Genomic DNA, 17300 nt, shown 5'->3' on the forward strand with positions numbered 1-17300 from the left:
ATTTCTCCATGCATTCGACCACTCATAGACCTTCAATGCGTGGAACCATACAACATTTGTTCTTTTGTATCTGATTCATTTTACTTAGCATGTTTTCCAAGTTCATCTATGTTGTAGCACGCATCAGAATTTCATGCCTTTTAAAACACTGCAGTACAATTGATCATCTTCATCATTTTCAGGTGTACAATCCAGTGCCCGTGGAGGTCCACTTTTAATATGATTGTCATGGCAACAGCAACAAGCGGTTACATGATATACACAGTCCTCTCAACTTTTCAAAGTTCTTTCAGAGTTCATGCCAGAAAAAGGTGAGGAGGTTTGGGTTAGGACCTGGCTCTGCTGAGGACTTAATAAGTCACTGCACCTCTGAGCCTGCGATTCCTAGGTCTCGGGTGACAGGTACTAGGCCAGAGGATGTGGGTGGATTATTACAACACATTGCCCTGACTTGGTTTAAAGAAAAAACAAAAGAAGAAGGAAGGAAGGAAGGAAGGAAGGAAGGAAGGAAGGAAGGAAGGAAGGAAGGAAGGAAGGAAGGAAGGAAGGAAGGAAGGAAGGAAGGGAAGGAAAGAAAACGCCCAATGACACGGTCTCAAGGGAAGTAGCAAAAGTGATAACAAAAGGCAGAGCTTGGAGTCCTGACTTGTGAAGGCATCTGTTCAGGGGGTTTTGTTGGGTGGAATTTGTTACATCTGCATTAGCAAAGCAGTGCTCCTCTAGGCTGGCAGCTGCGATGTTGAGAGGCTCATTACGCAGACCCAGACGCCCCGCTGAAGTCCATGAAGGCATGCCAAGTCAAAGCAAAGTGCTCGGAATAGAAACACATGCCCCTTTTTACACTGGGGAGAAATCGGGAAATTTTCCAGAAAACAGGCGATGGGGATGTTGAGATAGGAAGGCAGGCACAGAGATAGGATGTGCAAGGCAGGTGGAGGTGGAGGAGGCAGGCAGTCCATGGCCTGGTGGCTGCTGAGCCCAGGGCTGAGCAAAGACAAAGGGATGGCTCCAAGATACACATGTCACCCGGGCTCAGCAGAGGAGAGAGGCTGCAACTCAAAACCCAAGGAAGAAAGGGTGAGTTTGAAAGGAGTTGAGAGCTGGAATCCCACGTTGTGTTAATTAACAGAATTGTGATTTGCCAATGAACGCCCAGCAGGGACAATCATCTGCTTGATAGAGGGGCCCAGCTTTCCTGATGGAATCTCAAGTGCATGAGCCATGAAATTACTTCTAAAAAAAAAAAGACAAAGACAGTCAAAAAGGACAAGCACTTGTGTTTGCGTACTGGAGGAACTCTTGCTGTTCTCTTTCTTGAAGAAAGCAGGCTAATTACAGAGACCAGAGATGAAACAAAAATATTCAACTATATCATCTCTCCCAGGAAAGGAAAGGATGCCAACTAAAATAAATTAATAAAAATACCAAACATGTGTGGAGCACTTACAATACACTTGGTGGCATTTTACTTATACTATCCCACATAATCCTCACAACTCACTGCCATCCTCATTATACAGATGAGGAAACCGCAGCACAGAAAGGTTGAGTAACTTGCTCAAGGGCACACAGCAAAGTAGAATCAAAACAAACATTCCCTTGTTCTTCCTGAGACAATAGCTCTCTGGTGATTTTTTTTAAAAGGTCTAAAATACAGTTAGTAAGAGTCCCAAATAAAATGCAGCTGAGAAAAGTTTTTCTCCTCTCATCTTGCCAGCCATCTGCAGTGGCATCTTTGTCCTCTCGCGTGATAGTGATATGGGGTGGCCTAATTCCAGCTGACAGTATCTGCATTGAGACTCTGCATCCTTCTTCGATGCACACCTGATCTTGCTATTCCACAGCTTGAACTCCTCCAGTGGACTCCCCAATGCTTCTAGGAGATCCCAGCTCTTCCGATATGCAAGTCAAGACCTTCAGTGATGTGGCTGCTGTTTTGCCTCCTGGCCTTTTCTCTCATTGTTTTCTGCCTCCCTGTCTCTTGCATACAAATGTACCTTTCATGAGGTCAGATCTTACCGTGAATTCCCCAACTCACGGAGGCCCTCAGCCCTCCCACTCTCCTACCCTGTGCCTCTTCACCAGCTGTTTCTTAGGAATAAACTCACCTCCCCATTCTGCCTGGTTCACACCTCTGGGGCTTTCAGAGCCCACCAGGGGCCACCTCCTCTGCAAAGCCTTCTGTACCCAGCCAGACTAAGCTGGCTTCTTTATTCGGTTCCCCATACCTATCTCTATTCTAGTTCTTTCCACACGGTGTTGTAAAGGTGTTCTTTACTGACTGCACTCTGTCTGCCCCCATACTCTTTCATTCACTCATTCATCCACTCACTCACATATACAAGCTCCATTCAGAGCAGGAACCACAACTGTTTCTGATTCAGTCACTGTGTCTGGAGCCTCTAATACAGTGATTCTCTCAATGTGATCCCTAGTAGCAGCACTGCCACCCTGGGAAATTGGTAGAAATGAAAATTCTTAGGCCTACCCCAGACCTACTGAAATGAAATGTCTGGGGGTGGGGCCAAGCAATCTCTGTTTTCACGAACTCTCAGGATTGAGGAGTACTACTCTAATACAGTGCTTGGCACATCATATTCAGCACATGTGGGATGAAAGGATCTGCAGCTGTCACTAGAAACCAGCCACCCCAAAGCCTCGGGAGGCCTCATGTTACCCTGTCCTCCTCGGGGAGATGATCAGACGTTCCTGGACTAGCTGCTCTTTCTTGCCCAGAGATAATAGGTTCACCTTTCTTTTTTTCCTAGTCCTGGTCCTGCTGACAACTAACTAGGAGACTTTGGAACAAATGAAATCACTGAATCCTTGGGTCATGTGGCATTTGGAAATCTAATAAATCTCAGCGTCAGAAAATGCAGGGAGGAGACCCAGCCAGTCCTGGCTCTAACTGAGTGATGCGTGTAAACTCTCTGGTCCTCCATTCCTTTTCTGGAAAAGGAGACCTGCCTACATCATGGGGTTGGCATGCATATCAAATAAGATAATCTACATAAACGTGCTTCTTCAACTTTAAAGCATCATGTACATGTTAGTTATTACTGACAAAATGAGACATGCTGGGCCAACAAGTGCCAAAGTGTTCCAGCTATAAAATTCTACGATTCTGTGAAAATCTAGATAAAATTTCATTTCAACAAACACTATAAAAAGACATGCTTCTCAGACTGTTGGATCATGATGTAGGTTCGGACATCAGATTGGGTTCCAGTCGGCTCTGATGCTTCCAGGTGTGTGACACAGGAAAGTCAGTTACCTTCTCTGGACCACAGTTTCCTCGTCTGTAAAGTGGGTCACGATTACCACCTACCTCCCCAGGGTTGTTTGAATATATGTAAGCTATTCAAAGGATATCAGAAGCATTCAGTAAATGCTGGGAACCATTCTAATGCACTATTACTATTATTCATGGTGCTATTTTCATTCCTGAGGGGAAAAGCACCTCCAGTAGCAAGCAATCTACAAAGAAGAAGCATAGTTAATCTTCTGACTACATGACACTGGGTTGTACAGTTTTTGTGTGCTCCAGACTGTGGGATACAGATTTATTTTGTTTTGGTTTTATTTGGTTGCTACAGGCATCAAACAGGGCAGCCTTTCAGATTCTTCTGTCAGAAAGTTCACCCGTGGGTGCTAAACAGCACAGAGTATCAAAAGCTCAGAGCAGAAGCCAGCAAACCTTTCCTGGAAAGGGCCAGATAGTAAATATTTTCAGCTTTGCAGGCCATATGGTCTCTGTTACTCAACTCTGCCATGGCAGCGTGAAAACACAATAGGCAATATAGGAAGCAATAGATATTCCTGTACGGGGCTAGTGGTGGGCTGGGTTTGGCTCATGGGCCATAATTTGCTGACTTTTGGCTTAGAGAAACAAGGATATGGAGGTGATAGAATGGTGGTCCCTCCTTGCCCCATTTAAGACACTTTTTTTCCCTTCCCTAATTCATTACAGTGAAACCGGCTATCAACTCTATTTTATCTCTAGTTTATGCAACCTGAGGTGCAAATTCTAGAAATACATGAATTGTAACAAAATCCCACTTCAACTTCAGAATTGGAGTCATGTGGCGCTTGTTATAGGATTGTTATCTTAACAGATGACGTTCGAAGGTCCAGCATTATAAAACAAAATTTTTTCCATGTCTGCCTACACAAACTGCTTCTTTCTCCTCCTACTTAGAATATGATATATTTTGGTTAAGTAAAACTTTAAGTGCACCACAGGCATTTCAACTGATCTCTGTCTTTCTAGGAGTTAGTCACAATTATGTAAATATGGTCCTTTTGATCCAGCATATATGCATAGTAATTGTATAACAACATCAGCGCAATGATAAGTAATCTCAGTAAACATAGGCACAGCTCTCCAAGCGATGTGGGGCTGAATTAGTAGCTGTTTGTTCTGTTAGAAGTCCTTAGGATTTACGGGGAGTGAAGGGAGTTTTCATTTCACATCCAGCTCTAGCATAATCTGGGGGAGAGGATTAGGGGTTTGGTTAAGTGCAGGGGCAAGATGGAAGGCAGGGAACAAAGTCATCAGTGGAAAGAGGCAGAAACTTCCTGACACCTAGGGCAGTGGCTTCATGGGATACAAGATGGGGAAGAGGCCAGAATGCAGAGAGACGGAAGCCAGAGCCAGGGACCTTCCTAAGAAAGGAAAGAACAGAAATAACCCCTCCAAGTTGCCAGGAAGCTAGACAAATCAGATTTTGGAGGTACTGCTCAGGGCTTCTGACACTCCGGTAATATAACATTGAACATACAATGTGCAGTGAACAGATGTAAGCTGGAAAATGACAGGGTGGGGAGAGGTGGGTGGCAATTTTATCTGCCACTTGAACCTGAACAGCCCAGTTTTAGGAAAACAGATAAAAAACAATAAATAGTGTAGCATAGCTCCTCTGTGCCCTGTAGCAATGGGCTTCCATTTTAATGAGGACTGAACACAACACAGACATGTTGATGCCCTGACACATCCATTAAAATGCAAATCCATCTGTACAGCCTGTCACAGCTGCTTCGTGACACCAGGAAGCCCCATCCCCACTCCAAAGAGACCCAGAGGCTTTCATGGTAGTGTAAGCGGGAGCCCCACTGCCATTTTCAAGGCCCCTGCCTCCTCCTTTAGGGTAGACCGTCTCCCCTCTGAAAGGCAGCGGATCGCTTTTGTGCACCTGGGCACTCTGGGAAGAGGAACAGGTGCACAACCTGGTGAAGGAGTCTAGTTCGTCAGGAGTCTGGGTTTTGTCTGTGTGTGATGTGGGGAGGACAAAAGTGGGAGGCTAATCACCATCTAATTAATCCTTATATTTGTATTAAGGAACTTTTATATAAGTTAGTTCATGTGATCCTCACAGCCTGGGACATAGCTGGGAGTGTGTTTTTCTCCTCCTTAAGTTAGGAAACTGGCCCCATAGTCAAAATCAAGTAAGGTCAAAGTCAAGGTAAGCTCCATAGGCAGCTCACGACCTTGTCTCTGGACTTGGGGAAAGGCCTCCATGATGGTGAGGTCCCCTCCTCTGGCCCAAGGACATGTGGTTGATGGCACTGTCCTAGCCACGCTGAGCTCTTGGCATAGATAGTCTTTGGGCATGATTCAAGGTATCCGAAAGCTCGATTGCCCAAACAGCACCAGTTTGTCAGAGGAGCTGCAGTTCTTATATCCCTATGCCCTCCACTGGATTAAGACTCAAGGCCTCTGTGTCCGGCTGTGGTTCAAGTAGGAGAGGGGAGGGTCACAGACGCAGGTTAGTTTCCACTGGAAGAAATTAGCATGAAGCAGCTCCACAGAGAAAGACACATGGGAAAGCCTGTGTTGTTGTAGGAGGAAGAGAGGATAGGGCCTAAAAGGCCCAGAACAGGAGCTCTGTGTGCACACATACTGCAAGGGGATGGAAGGAAAACTTCACCCCCAGCCTTGCCCTCGGGCTGCTGGGTACTGGTCAGAGGGTTGTTCAGAGCCGTGGACACAGCACTGGATAAGACATCAGGAAACCTGGATCTCAGTTCAGGCTGTGTCACTAAGCAGCCACACAGCCTCAGAAAGGCAGGAAACTTCTCAGGAAATTTCCTTACACATAAAATGGGTGTAGTGGATTGAATTTACACCAAAAGATATGTGTAAGTCCTAACCCCTGGTGCCTGTGAATGTGACCTTATTTGGAAATAGGGTCTCAGCAGATTAGAGATGTAACTGAACGGAGGACCTCGAGATGAGTCATCCTGGATCCAGCGTGGGCTCTAAATCCAATGCCTCTTGCCCTTAGAAGAGAAAGGACAGGAAGATCTGAGACCCAGAGACCCAGGAAAGAGGATCATGTGAAGAGCAAGGCAGAGATGGGGTGATGGTGCCACAAGCCAAGGAGTGCCTGAAGCCACTAGAAGCTGGAGGCAGAAGCGAGGAAGGATCCTCCCCTACAGCCTTTGGAGCGGGGAGCACAGCTTTGCCAAGACCTTGCCGCTGGACTTCCAGCCTCTCAAACTGTGAGAATCAATTTCTGTTGCTTTTTTGTTTGTTTGTTTGTGTTTGTGTTTGAGACGGAGTCTCACTCTGTCACCCAGACTGGAGTGCAGTGGCGAGATCTTGGCTCACTGCAAGCTCCACCTCCTGGGTTCACACCATTCTCCTGCCTCAGCCACCCGAGTAGCTGGGACTACAGGCGCCTGCCACCACGCCTGGCTAATTTTTGGTATTTTTAGTAGAGATGGGGTTTCACCATGTTAGCCAGGATGGTCTCGAGCTCCTAACCATGTGATCCGCCCGTCTCGGCCTCCCAAAGTACTGGGATTACAGGCTTGAGCCACCGTGCCCGGCAATTTCCATTGTTTTAAGGCCTCTGGTATATAGCAAATGGTTATGGCAGCCCTAGAAAACTAATACATTGGGGGTAAACACATCCTGCTTATTTCCGAGGAGGAACTCAAAGGATGGACTGCAAAGGAGCACCCTTTATGAACGGCAAGGGACAAAGCAGTGAAGTGATGCATTTTAAGGGAGAACTTTTGGTCTTTCTGGAGAAATTTGTGTCTGTAATAACTTTCGTGACCACTTCCCTCCTTGGGTATTAGGCAGTGGCCAGGGACATGAATTTTCTGTAACAATAGACTAGCTATTAATGATTGAGGGGGGCCATGTTCCAGGCACGGGACTAAGTACTTGATGTAGATTGTCTCACTTTGCACTTTCACAGCTACGTGAAATACAGACCATTATTATTCCCACTTCGCAATGAGACAGATATTAAGCACCTTGCCCAAGATGATAGTAAAGCAAGTGGCAGAAACAAGACTCCAGTCAGGAGAGTCTGAGCTCTTCCCTGTCTCACAAGGGTGGATAATAACCAGGCTCTCTCCCTGTAGGGGCTGTGCAGCTGGGAGCTCTGACACTTCTTATACTAATTCCTGCTGTGAGTATCTACACTATGCCCAACACTGGAAAAGGCCCTGACACTTGATCAGATTAAATCATAAACCAGCCTTAGTGTGTCCACTGATAGAAAAGAAAACTGAAGCTCAGAAAAGGCAAAGTCAATTTCCGGGATTACACAAGTAGCAGAGAGAGGGTCTGATGGAGTCTTTGTGATACCAAACCCTTGCTCGCTCCACCATCACGCATGGCCGGCTGCATGAGCCACTGCCCCGCTGACCTCCCTGGAGAGCCCGTAGGAAGGCCAGGGGTGAGATAACTTTGTCACGGAGTTTTGCTTTGGCCTTAACAGCCATGTAGGTTTATCTCTGGGGCCTCTGTGACCTCAAAGCCAATCTTTCAAATAGCCACAAACTCAGGGCAAATTAAATTTATACCAGCCACAAAGAAACGAATGCCCATGTCTCCATTTCCTATATGGGGCTCACTTCCATAGGATTACGGAAAATAGCATTCTGAGAGAATGCTGCCAAGGGCAGTAGGTTCCTCTTTGTAGTGGTTAACTGAAAAACAAAGGAAAACTAGGTATCCACATGTCTCTATTCTACTCCCTCTGCTACTAAGCCAGAGCTCTCTGCAGATTTGCAGTTGCTGTCAGCACTCAGGCCTCCAGTGCGCAGGCAGCCCCAGGCCTCACCTTGGAATTCCTAAGTGCCTGTCATCACAGGTTGGTGGTGGCTAATTACAGACCCAAACTAGCCAAAGTTACAACATCTCTCTCTTCTAGTCCATCTGTCAAGGTCCCTTCACCTCTGTCCTCCCGTCTCCAGGTAACAGCCCATAAATTCACTTCTCTCCCAGCCTCCATCCTCTCTCCTCCCCTTGCTCAGTTGTGTCTTTGCATGGAAGCACCAACCCGCTTGGTCCTAGGGTGCTGGTGGCATGGCACACTGAGGTATACCAGCTGCACAGCCAGAGACAGCAGCACTTGAGCTCTACCAAGAAGCAGCTCCCACATGGCAGGTGAAAAGTCAGCAGGAATGAGCAGCAGGGGGAGGGAAGGAGGAAGCCAGTCATGAAAGAGACCAGACTCCCATCTCTGCAGAATGCACAAAGGGAGCCTACACCCACGCTGGCCAATACCACACCCACGCTGAATGCACAAAGGGAGCCTACACCCACGCTGGTCAATACCACACACCAGACAACGCAAAAACAGAGTGAGCTAAACCCGCAGGCACAAAGGAGCTTCCTCAGCAGCCTTCTGGCCCTCCCATCTAGAATGGATTTTTCTCTCTCCAGAACTAGAACGGTGTCCATTGTCTGTGTGGCTCCTCTTTTGTAACCCATCCTTGGAGTGCCTTTTAGTGTAGTGATTGGGTCCTCTGGAGGGCAGGACTGTTCCTCATCCTTCCTTGTGACTCCCTGGCACCGTGGAGTACCTTACACGCTGCAGCGTTCAGTAAATGTTTGCTGGTGTTATTAATGAAAGAAAACATTGCTAAGAACATCCGTCCTGGCATTAGAAACAATCGTGCAGGATTTGGAGATGCAGCAAAGGATTGATTGCAGGTCCTTTTACTATAGTGCTGGGGGAGGGGTGTTTACCTGGAGTTATCTGATGTTTTAGGGGTGTGCACCTTGGTTCAATTTGCTATTTACTATTGATTAAGATGTTTACAACTCCATTAGGGATGTTAAATTTAAAAAAACTGATAGCCAAGCAAATTATTCCCTCCAACAGCAAGGCAGATGAGTATGGTCTGTACAGACACAAATGATTTCTGTCCCGTAGAAAAGATAACTGCAGGCTGGGCACAGTGGCTCATGCCTGTAATTCAGCACTTTAGGAAGCCAAGGTGGGAGAATCTCTTGACCAGCCTGGGCAACATACCACAACTCCATCTCTAAAAAAATAAAAAATAAAAAAAATTAGCTGGGTGCGGTGGCATGCACCTGTAGTCCCAGCTACTTGGGAGGCTGAGGCAGGAGGATCAGTTGAGCACAGGAATTTGAGGCTGCAGTGAGCTATGATCGCACCACACTGTGCTTGAGCCTGGGTGACACAGCAAGACCCTGTCTCTAAATAAATAAATAATAAAAGAAAAGAAAAGCTAACCCCTGTGCTTACTGTTTATTGCCCAGTGGTACATGAACCAATTTTATATCTTACCTAGCAATCTCATCCTAATATATTTTAAATGTTATTGTAAATGCCTTTCACTATGGAAGGAATAAACTCGTGTTCTTTTTTTTTTTTTTTTTTTTTTTTTGAGACGGAGTCTCACGCTGTTGCCCAGGCTGGAGTGCAGTGGCGCGATCTCGGCTCACTGCAAGCTCCGCCTCCCGGGTTCCCGCCATTCTCCTGCCTCAGCCTCCTGAGTAGCTGGGACTACAGGCGCCCGCCACCGCGCCCGGCTAATTTTTTGTATTTTTAGTAGAGACGGGGTTTCACTGTGGTCTCGATCTCCTGACCTTGTGATCCGCCCGCCTTGGCCTCCCAAAGTGCTGGGATTACAGGCTTGAGCCACCGCGCCCGGCCTAAACTCTTGTTCTTTAATGGTCTTAGAATCAGCTTTTTACCAACTTAGTGGTTCCCTCATTCATTCATGAATTGAAGATATTTTTGAAACGTACTCATTCTATTTGGTATGAGAGTCATGTTTTCAACTTTCGCAAAATGATGCTTTGACACTGGATAAAACTGAGGATGAAGGAGAGGCTCCCAGACTATAGCTACCCTAGACCAGCAATGACCCACTGGAGACTTGGACCTTTAACGGCCACTGGCCCACGCTTTTATTGCCCCTGATAAGTGCTTCCAGATAGTCATTCTGGAGGAGGAGATTCTCGGGCCTTTGGAGAAGATCTCAGAGGCTACAAGAGAAGACATGCAATATTGGGACAACTGGTTACCATCTAAGCTGGGGGGCAGAGAAGACAAGCCAGACAGGTGATGGTGACACACCACGTCCTTGCACACTCTGTGTTTCTCGTGTGCCCCACCAGTGACTCCCTGTACTTAGAATACTTCCCTGCTCTACTACTCACACATCAAGGCTCAGATAAAAGGTGACTTTCTCCTGAAGCCCTCTTTGACCATCCCTACAACCCAGGAAGAGTAGGCTGCAGCCTTCTTTGTGAGAGTGTTAAGGAGGCCCTTGCTTTGCAAAAGGATTTAAACACCTTTTGCCAGAATTACGTGAAAGTCTTAACTCTGATGTAAAGCTACCAGCTGCCTTAAACAAGAGTATGGGTGAAAGGCACTATTCCGGGAATGGGTGGGTGTGTTCCCTGCCTCAAACAAGGAGGAGGAGGAGACAGGAGGTTCTAGGAAAGATGAAACAGCCTTGGAAAAAGAAGGGCAAAACTGGCCCAAGCTAAGGGATACATACCTCCCAGGACCCCAGTTGAAGCAGCAGCAGCAAAATGCAAATGTGTTTGAGAGAATAAGCCGGGGGCAAGAACATCTTGAAGTTCAAGGAAGGGTGAAATGAAGAGAGTATATAGAAACTTCTCTGTACTTTTGAAACTCTGTCTTAGTTCATTTGAACATATCTTTGTCTTTGTCGTCTGTTGAATAGATGCAGGAACGATAAAAAAATATGAGCAGAGACCTCTGCTAAGCTTGGTCCAAAACTTTAGAACTCCCAGTATAGAGGGGTGGCCTTCTACTAGAAGAATCACTGCAGTGGTGCATGATGACCCATAGCACTTGGAATTTCATGTTCTAAACATCAGCACCCATGACCTCCTGGAGGTCAAATATCAGCTTCTATTTATCTTTGTGTTCCCAGAACCCAACACAGAGTTTGACACGTGGGAGACTGATTGTTTTTAAAGTTTCTGAATACGAGTTTTTGTTGGCCACTACATTTTCTTTTCAGATGCAGAATACCAGTGCACTTATTTTCAAATATAGGAAGGAAGAAAGGGAGGAGCACTGAAAATTTCAAGACCCAAAGTAAGACAAAACTTTAAAAAGGAAAGGAAAGTACAAAATCCCTGGGGCCAGCAGAAGGGAAGGATTTGTAGAGATGTAGAGAGCCCTTGCTGACTTAGCGGTCTGGAAGCCATCTGATACTCCCTTTAATGTAGTTTAACGTGCAAACAAAGAAAGTGAACAAAACGATGCCCATAAACCATCTTCCGAGAAATGCAAAGACACATGCCTAGAAAACAGGTATGAAATGACTTGTTCTGCAAGACCCAGAGGTGTCTAGCAAGCTTAGTTAAGGACAAGCCACCTTTCTTGGACATTTGTGATTATTGGAAACATTTCATTACCATAGACTCCAATGAACAGGCACGACTTTTTACTTCTATTGTACTAGAATGTTATGAAAAAAAGCACTAGACTGGGAATCAGGAGACCTGAGGTCTTGTCATGATTCTGCCCTACCATATATCAGCGAATATATTCAAATATGATGCCACCACACTCCATATTTCCCACTAGCTTCCCCACAGTGCTTATGCTAGCAAGAGACTCCAGTGTTACCTAAGTCAGGGACAGACTGAAGGCCAGGAGTCCAGCCAGACAGCTGCAGCCAAAGTCTAGGCATAAGGAGAAAAGCACTTCAACTGGCCTGTGCTGTGCTTTGAGACAAAGGCAAGGTCTGAGTGGGGATATGTGGTAGACATCTGAAGATAAGAAACAAGAAAATGGGAGGGAAGTCAGGACGGAGGAGATAAATCTGGTCAGAATTAGCATTGATGTGAAATCTTTCCAAGATTAAAAAAGAAAAAGCAAAAGAAGAAAACAGGTGCTGAATCTGTGCTGTCCGCATATTCAGAGCACACTGATTACCGCTTGATACTTTCTAATTTGGGATGACTGGGGAGACGGCGTATTTTCCCACTGATGAAGATGCCCTTTGAGCCATCTCTCCTCAATGCCTCTTCTCTGAAAATCTACCAGGAGCTTTAACAATGACAAATAGTGGGGTCACTGCCCTTCCTCTGTCACCTCCTAGCTTGATGATCTCGGTGAAGTCAGTTCATCTTTCTGGGTCTCAGATTCCTCCTCTGTAGACAGAGATGGTTGGACAAGCGCTACCTGAATCACCTGCCAGCCCTGGGCTTGTTGAAGCCCTCCCACAGTACCCCCTGTGGCTTCCAGAAAGCTCAGAGTTTTCTATCAAACTATTCCAGCAAATCACATTTCCTGCTTCCTACTGAACAGTCAAATTTACCTCCCATGTGCTCTTGCAGATGTCCCAGTGAAAATACCACACTAGTGTCTGAGGCTTCAAACCTTGGGAACAAAAGAAACCTCACTGTGGTGGGAAAGAGGTGTGGAGAGAAACAGAGGCGATGGGAGGAAAGAAGTGGAGAGGAGGGGGTGTGCTGTTCACTGCAGCTTCCCCTGAGTCGGCTCCTGTGCTGTCCTCCTGTTTCTCTGGGTATTCCCCAGACTCCAAGGCATAGGAGCTGGGTCACAGCTGCTACCCAAGCAGCACAGCAAAACAGAGGATCCCTCCATCCTCAATGTTCCTAGATGTCCAAGGTGTTTCAGAAGCAAAAGGCATGAAAAGGGCTTCTCCTTTTCAAAATGGAGATACACAACTTAAATTTACCCTCCTGAAGGAGTTGCCATGAAGTTCTAGACTGTAAAAGTCAGGCAAAGGTCTTAAATATCCTAAAGTTTGCTTTTGATATCATCCTTAACCCTAGTCAAATCCTCCTTACAGGAATTCCCCACGCACTAGAAAGTTGAGCTGTGCACACTGGGATGTCCCTCCCCAAACTTGCCTTGGTGACCTCTCCTACCTGCCCACTCTACACACCACTGCCCATCTCCTGACTCTGAAAATGACCTTGACTCAGATCCTGGTAGAGCTGAGTTGGACCCCTTCCCATTTCCCCTGCTGCCCTGATGCCAGAGGGGCCAATATCACAGCTCTACCTCTCCTCAGAGTCCCCACTTGCCCAATAACTAGTGCAGCCAGGCTCTGGGCTGCTGGGGACAGTGTGGGCAGAATTTCCTTGCCTCTGCCTCGGGTGGGTGGAAGACATGCATTCTTGGCATTACACATGAGGAACTGGAATACAGCTTCCTATGAAAGTATTTCTAATGGTAATTAAATTCTATATTGGCCAATAGAGAGAAATAATCAGACTTGGGGTGAGAAAATCAGGGGCAGTAACTAAAGGATTTGCTCATATCACATAGGCAGCTAGTGACAGAGCTGAAACCAGAACCCAGGGCTCCTAACTCCCAGCTTGGTTACAAATCGGCTGATGGGTGTTTACTCACTGGCTGGAGAACCTGTCTGCCACTGATAGCATGATTCCTATCAGAAAATGTGTTCCAAGTTCCAAGTCACCTACTATGGAGAAAATCCGGACCACGGCTCATTCTGAGGTGGAGGCTGGTGGCTCTGTGTAAGGTCTGTCCGTCTGAGGGCTTGCTGGAGAGGTCTGACTCAGGGAAGTGACGTCACTGCTGACCTGATTTGCCAACAGAGGGATCTTCACAGCACAAATGGCCTCAGGATTCCCATGTTAAAGGAAGTCCAAAAATTACTCAAGAGAAGAACCTTTTCTTGTCTCTCAAGACTCTGCTTACTTAAGTTGGTTTTTATTTTTCCTCTCTCACTGTACCATTTCTGGGGGAAAGAAGCCGGATGAAACAGTTAATCACTATGATTTGGGGCAGAAAATTCCATGATCTCATTACTTCAAGCACCAACTGAAGTTCATCTTCCGTGAAGCCCTCAACCTTCAATGAACATGAGCTGACACCATGGTGTTCTTAGGGTGATGATGGTGGTAATAGTGACACTATTCCCACATCTCATTTCCCTCCTCAACAATGCCCATGGGACAAAAAGCAAGCTCAATTTTGATGGCATTTTGTCCACTTGGCTCTCTTTTTCTCTCCCCAGAGTGCTATTTTTCCCATACAGAGTTGATGGTGAGATTTCAACAACACCCAACCCACAGCGACTGTTGAAGTGTGTTTTGTACCAGCTCCATCACCTCTTCGTCTCTCATTTCCACTCTGCAATGCTGACCTTCTGTATCCTCTCTCTTGGCTCATGTGGACTGATCTAACAGACTATCTAGCAGACTGCTAAGATGGGTCACTGTGCCCACTTTCTGTGTTTTGTTCCCTGAACCTTATCCCATTTTTCTCCTCTTTGAGGTCACATCTGGAGTGGCCTCTAGCCTGTGAACAGATGCAGATATTATGCAGGGAGGAGGAAAGGCAGTGGTCAGCCCAAGTGTGGGTTGAAACTTTTCTAGTCCCATATGAGAGGCCCAGACCCGTTAAGCCCTGAAGGTCATTCTGGCTCTCAAGACCTTCAAGACTGCAAATGCCGCAGGACCATGGACACCCACGGCACAGCAGAATAAGTATGGGGCACCTTTGGGAAAAAGGCAGGAGAGTGGCGGGTGGGGGTAGGTGTGGGCAGTGGGAAAGTGTTGGGGTATTTGACTCCTTTAACATGTTGAAACAGACTCTTACTCTTCTTACTTTGGATTTTGGGCAGCAAACTCCTGGGAGGGGAGGCACACAACAAGACGGGGAACAACTTGGGATGCCCAGCAGGTGAGGCGTGCTGGCCTGACAATGCCACTCTTTCCCTGCTGTGATGGCACCGCCACCCCCAACCTTGAGCTGTTGCCTGGCTCCCCACCTACCCTCTCGGAGAGAGCTGACGAGCACCCCGAAGTCCCTGGCATCACTCTGTCTCTCAGGGCATGGCCAGATGCAGAGCTGGGAGGATCCCTGCATCTCCATGATGATTAAGAGGTTGAAGATAATTCTATTACCAGTAATAGTATGTTGTAAATTTCCCAAATCCACCTGTTAATTAGTGCCGCCCCCTCCCTCTCCTCCCGAATATGAAGCAACGCTATATAATCATGGCATTTTGCGGGTGACGCTGTTTATTATATGTGGTATTTCAGTGGTTTGTGTGGGAGAAAGGATTAATTATAGCTCTCTGGTTCCAACCCGTTCCCAACCCCCATGCCCATCCTTCTTTCCCATTCCCCTCATATAGAAATCCATATGTGTATAAATAAGCACAAGAATGTACAGTGCTGATTTGCCATTGACTGAGGGGGAGCAGAGCATCGTGGAGTGAGGACAGAGCCAGACGCCATCAGCTCAGGTTCTGGAACCACTGCAGACTGGCAGGGAGGCCCTGGGGAGACCTCTGATGTCGCTAGGCCGCAGCTTCCTTGTCCTAAGAAGAGAGTAACCAACCAGCTCTGCTCCTGTTCGGAGCTTCTGAGGAGATTCAAAACAAGGAAACTCTGGAAACTGAGCAATGCTGTCTACTTGTGAGGTGAAATTCTTCTTGATTTTGTTTTTGAGAGAGGGTCTCGCTCTGTCACTCAGGCTGGAGTGCAGTGGCATGATCTCAGCTCCCTGCAGCCTCAACCTCCTGGGCTCAAGTGGTCGTCCTGCCTCAGCCTCCCAAGTGGCTGGGACTACAGGCGCTCATCACCAACCCTGGATAATTTTTTTTGTATTTTTTGTAGAGATGGAGTTTCACCATATTGCCCAGGTTGGGAAATTTTTAGTAACTGCTCTACGCTTCTGTGGATGCCTTCTGTAGATTCTCCTAGAGTATATTTGCAGCCAAATTTCTATGGATACTAAGGAACTAGAATCAGGATGATTAGATAAAAACAAGTAGGTGTCCGGGGGTCGGCAGAGGGGAATGGCCCAGTGTCTGGACAAGGCAATTGTAAACACAAGTGAGAGGGTCACACTGGGGGTGAAGAGGTGGCAGGGTACTGAGGGTAGACAATGAGAAGCTGTAAGATCATGAAAGGTCAAAGGGATCACAGGTGGGCACACAGTTCATGGGGAACACATAGTTAAAACATAGAACAAGAACTTTAAAATGGGCTTGTATTCTGGAAGACATTCAGAGTAGTGAGGCAAAGGAGGATTTGGGGTGAGATATAGCTGAGAGAAAAAATATATATAAAAAGAACTGTTTATGTCATTCCTCTATTCTGTATCTTAGTAGAGTCTGAGAATATGTAAACTAATATAGCATAGATGCAAAATGGAAAATGACAGAACTTACTGAAAATACCATAGATCCACATTAACACTGGTGTTGGGAGAAAATGATATCTGTGTCAGGGTCTGTGTCCCTGGGTCGGAGATACCACACAGGTTATTATTCTACACAGGGGCTATGATTTGGCTGGTGTTCTCATGCATGGTGGAAGGTGAGGCATTTTATAACGTAACTTACAATCCCCAAAATAAGTTAGGTATTATTGCCCCAATCCTTTAGATCAGGAAACCGACGCTCAAAAAAAAAAAGTAGATAACTGATCCAAGGCCATATTGCCAGTAACTGGCAGAGCTGGGCTTCAAACCCAGATTCGACTCCACACAGGAGAGAGTCTTCTTGATATCAGGTCCACATACCAAGGATGTGGGGAGGCCACATCTGAATTAAACCCTTTTAGGCCCAAAGCCTAAGTTCTTGCCACGACACTAAAGCCCTGAAGACAAGCTCCAAAGCCAGCAACAGGCGGCGGTGAAGAAACTGTCACAGAGGTGCTGCATTCTTTCCAGTCTTTTCAGGGTCTCATGGAAGGTGCAGAGGGTGTGGCTGTGACTGTTACAGGAAAAACCCCTAACCAAACTCTGTGGAATCATTCTCAACACAAAAGCAAAATCCTCAAGAAATCCAGCTGCACGTCATCAGGACCTCAAGTGACAGAGCTTGCCACTGATTCATTGAGAAAAAAAAAAAAAGAGGAGTTTCCCTTGAACATGTCCAGTCTTTTGAAGGTAAAGAGAACATAAATAATCGAGGGTAAACACCAAAGAATGAAGCTGTCCCTTTGTCTAAAGAAGAAAAAAAATCTTGTAGGCTAATAAATTCCTCCTAAATGAAAGTTAAGAACATGTCTTTGAATGAACTCCCCA

At 46.4% G+C, this 17300-nt stretch overlaps 1 protein-coding gene across 1 annotated transcript in view; it reads right to left on the reverse strand.

The window, feature by feature from the left end:
- LOC105471271 (transmembrane protein 178B) overlaps positions 1 to 17300 on the reverse strand; it is a 408963-nt gene that overhangs the window by 68923 nt on the left and 322740 nt on the right. The window lies entirely within an intron of this gene.

This window comes from Macaca nemestrina, chromosome 4, assembly GCF_043159975.1.
Source record: "Macaca nemestrina isolate mMacNem1 chromosome 4, mMacNem.hap1, whole genome shotgun sequence".
Classification (NCBI taxonomy): Eukaryota; Metazoa; Chordata; class Mammalia; order Primates; family Cercopithecidae; genus Macaca; species Macaca nemestrina.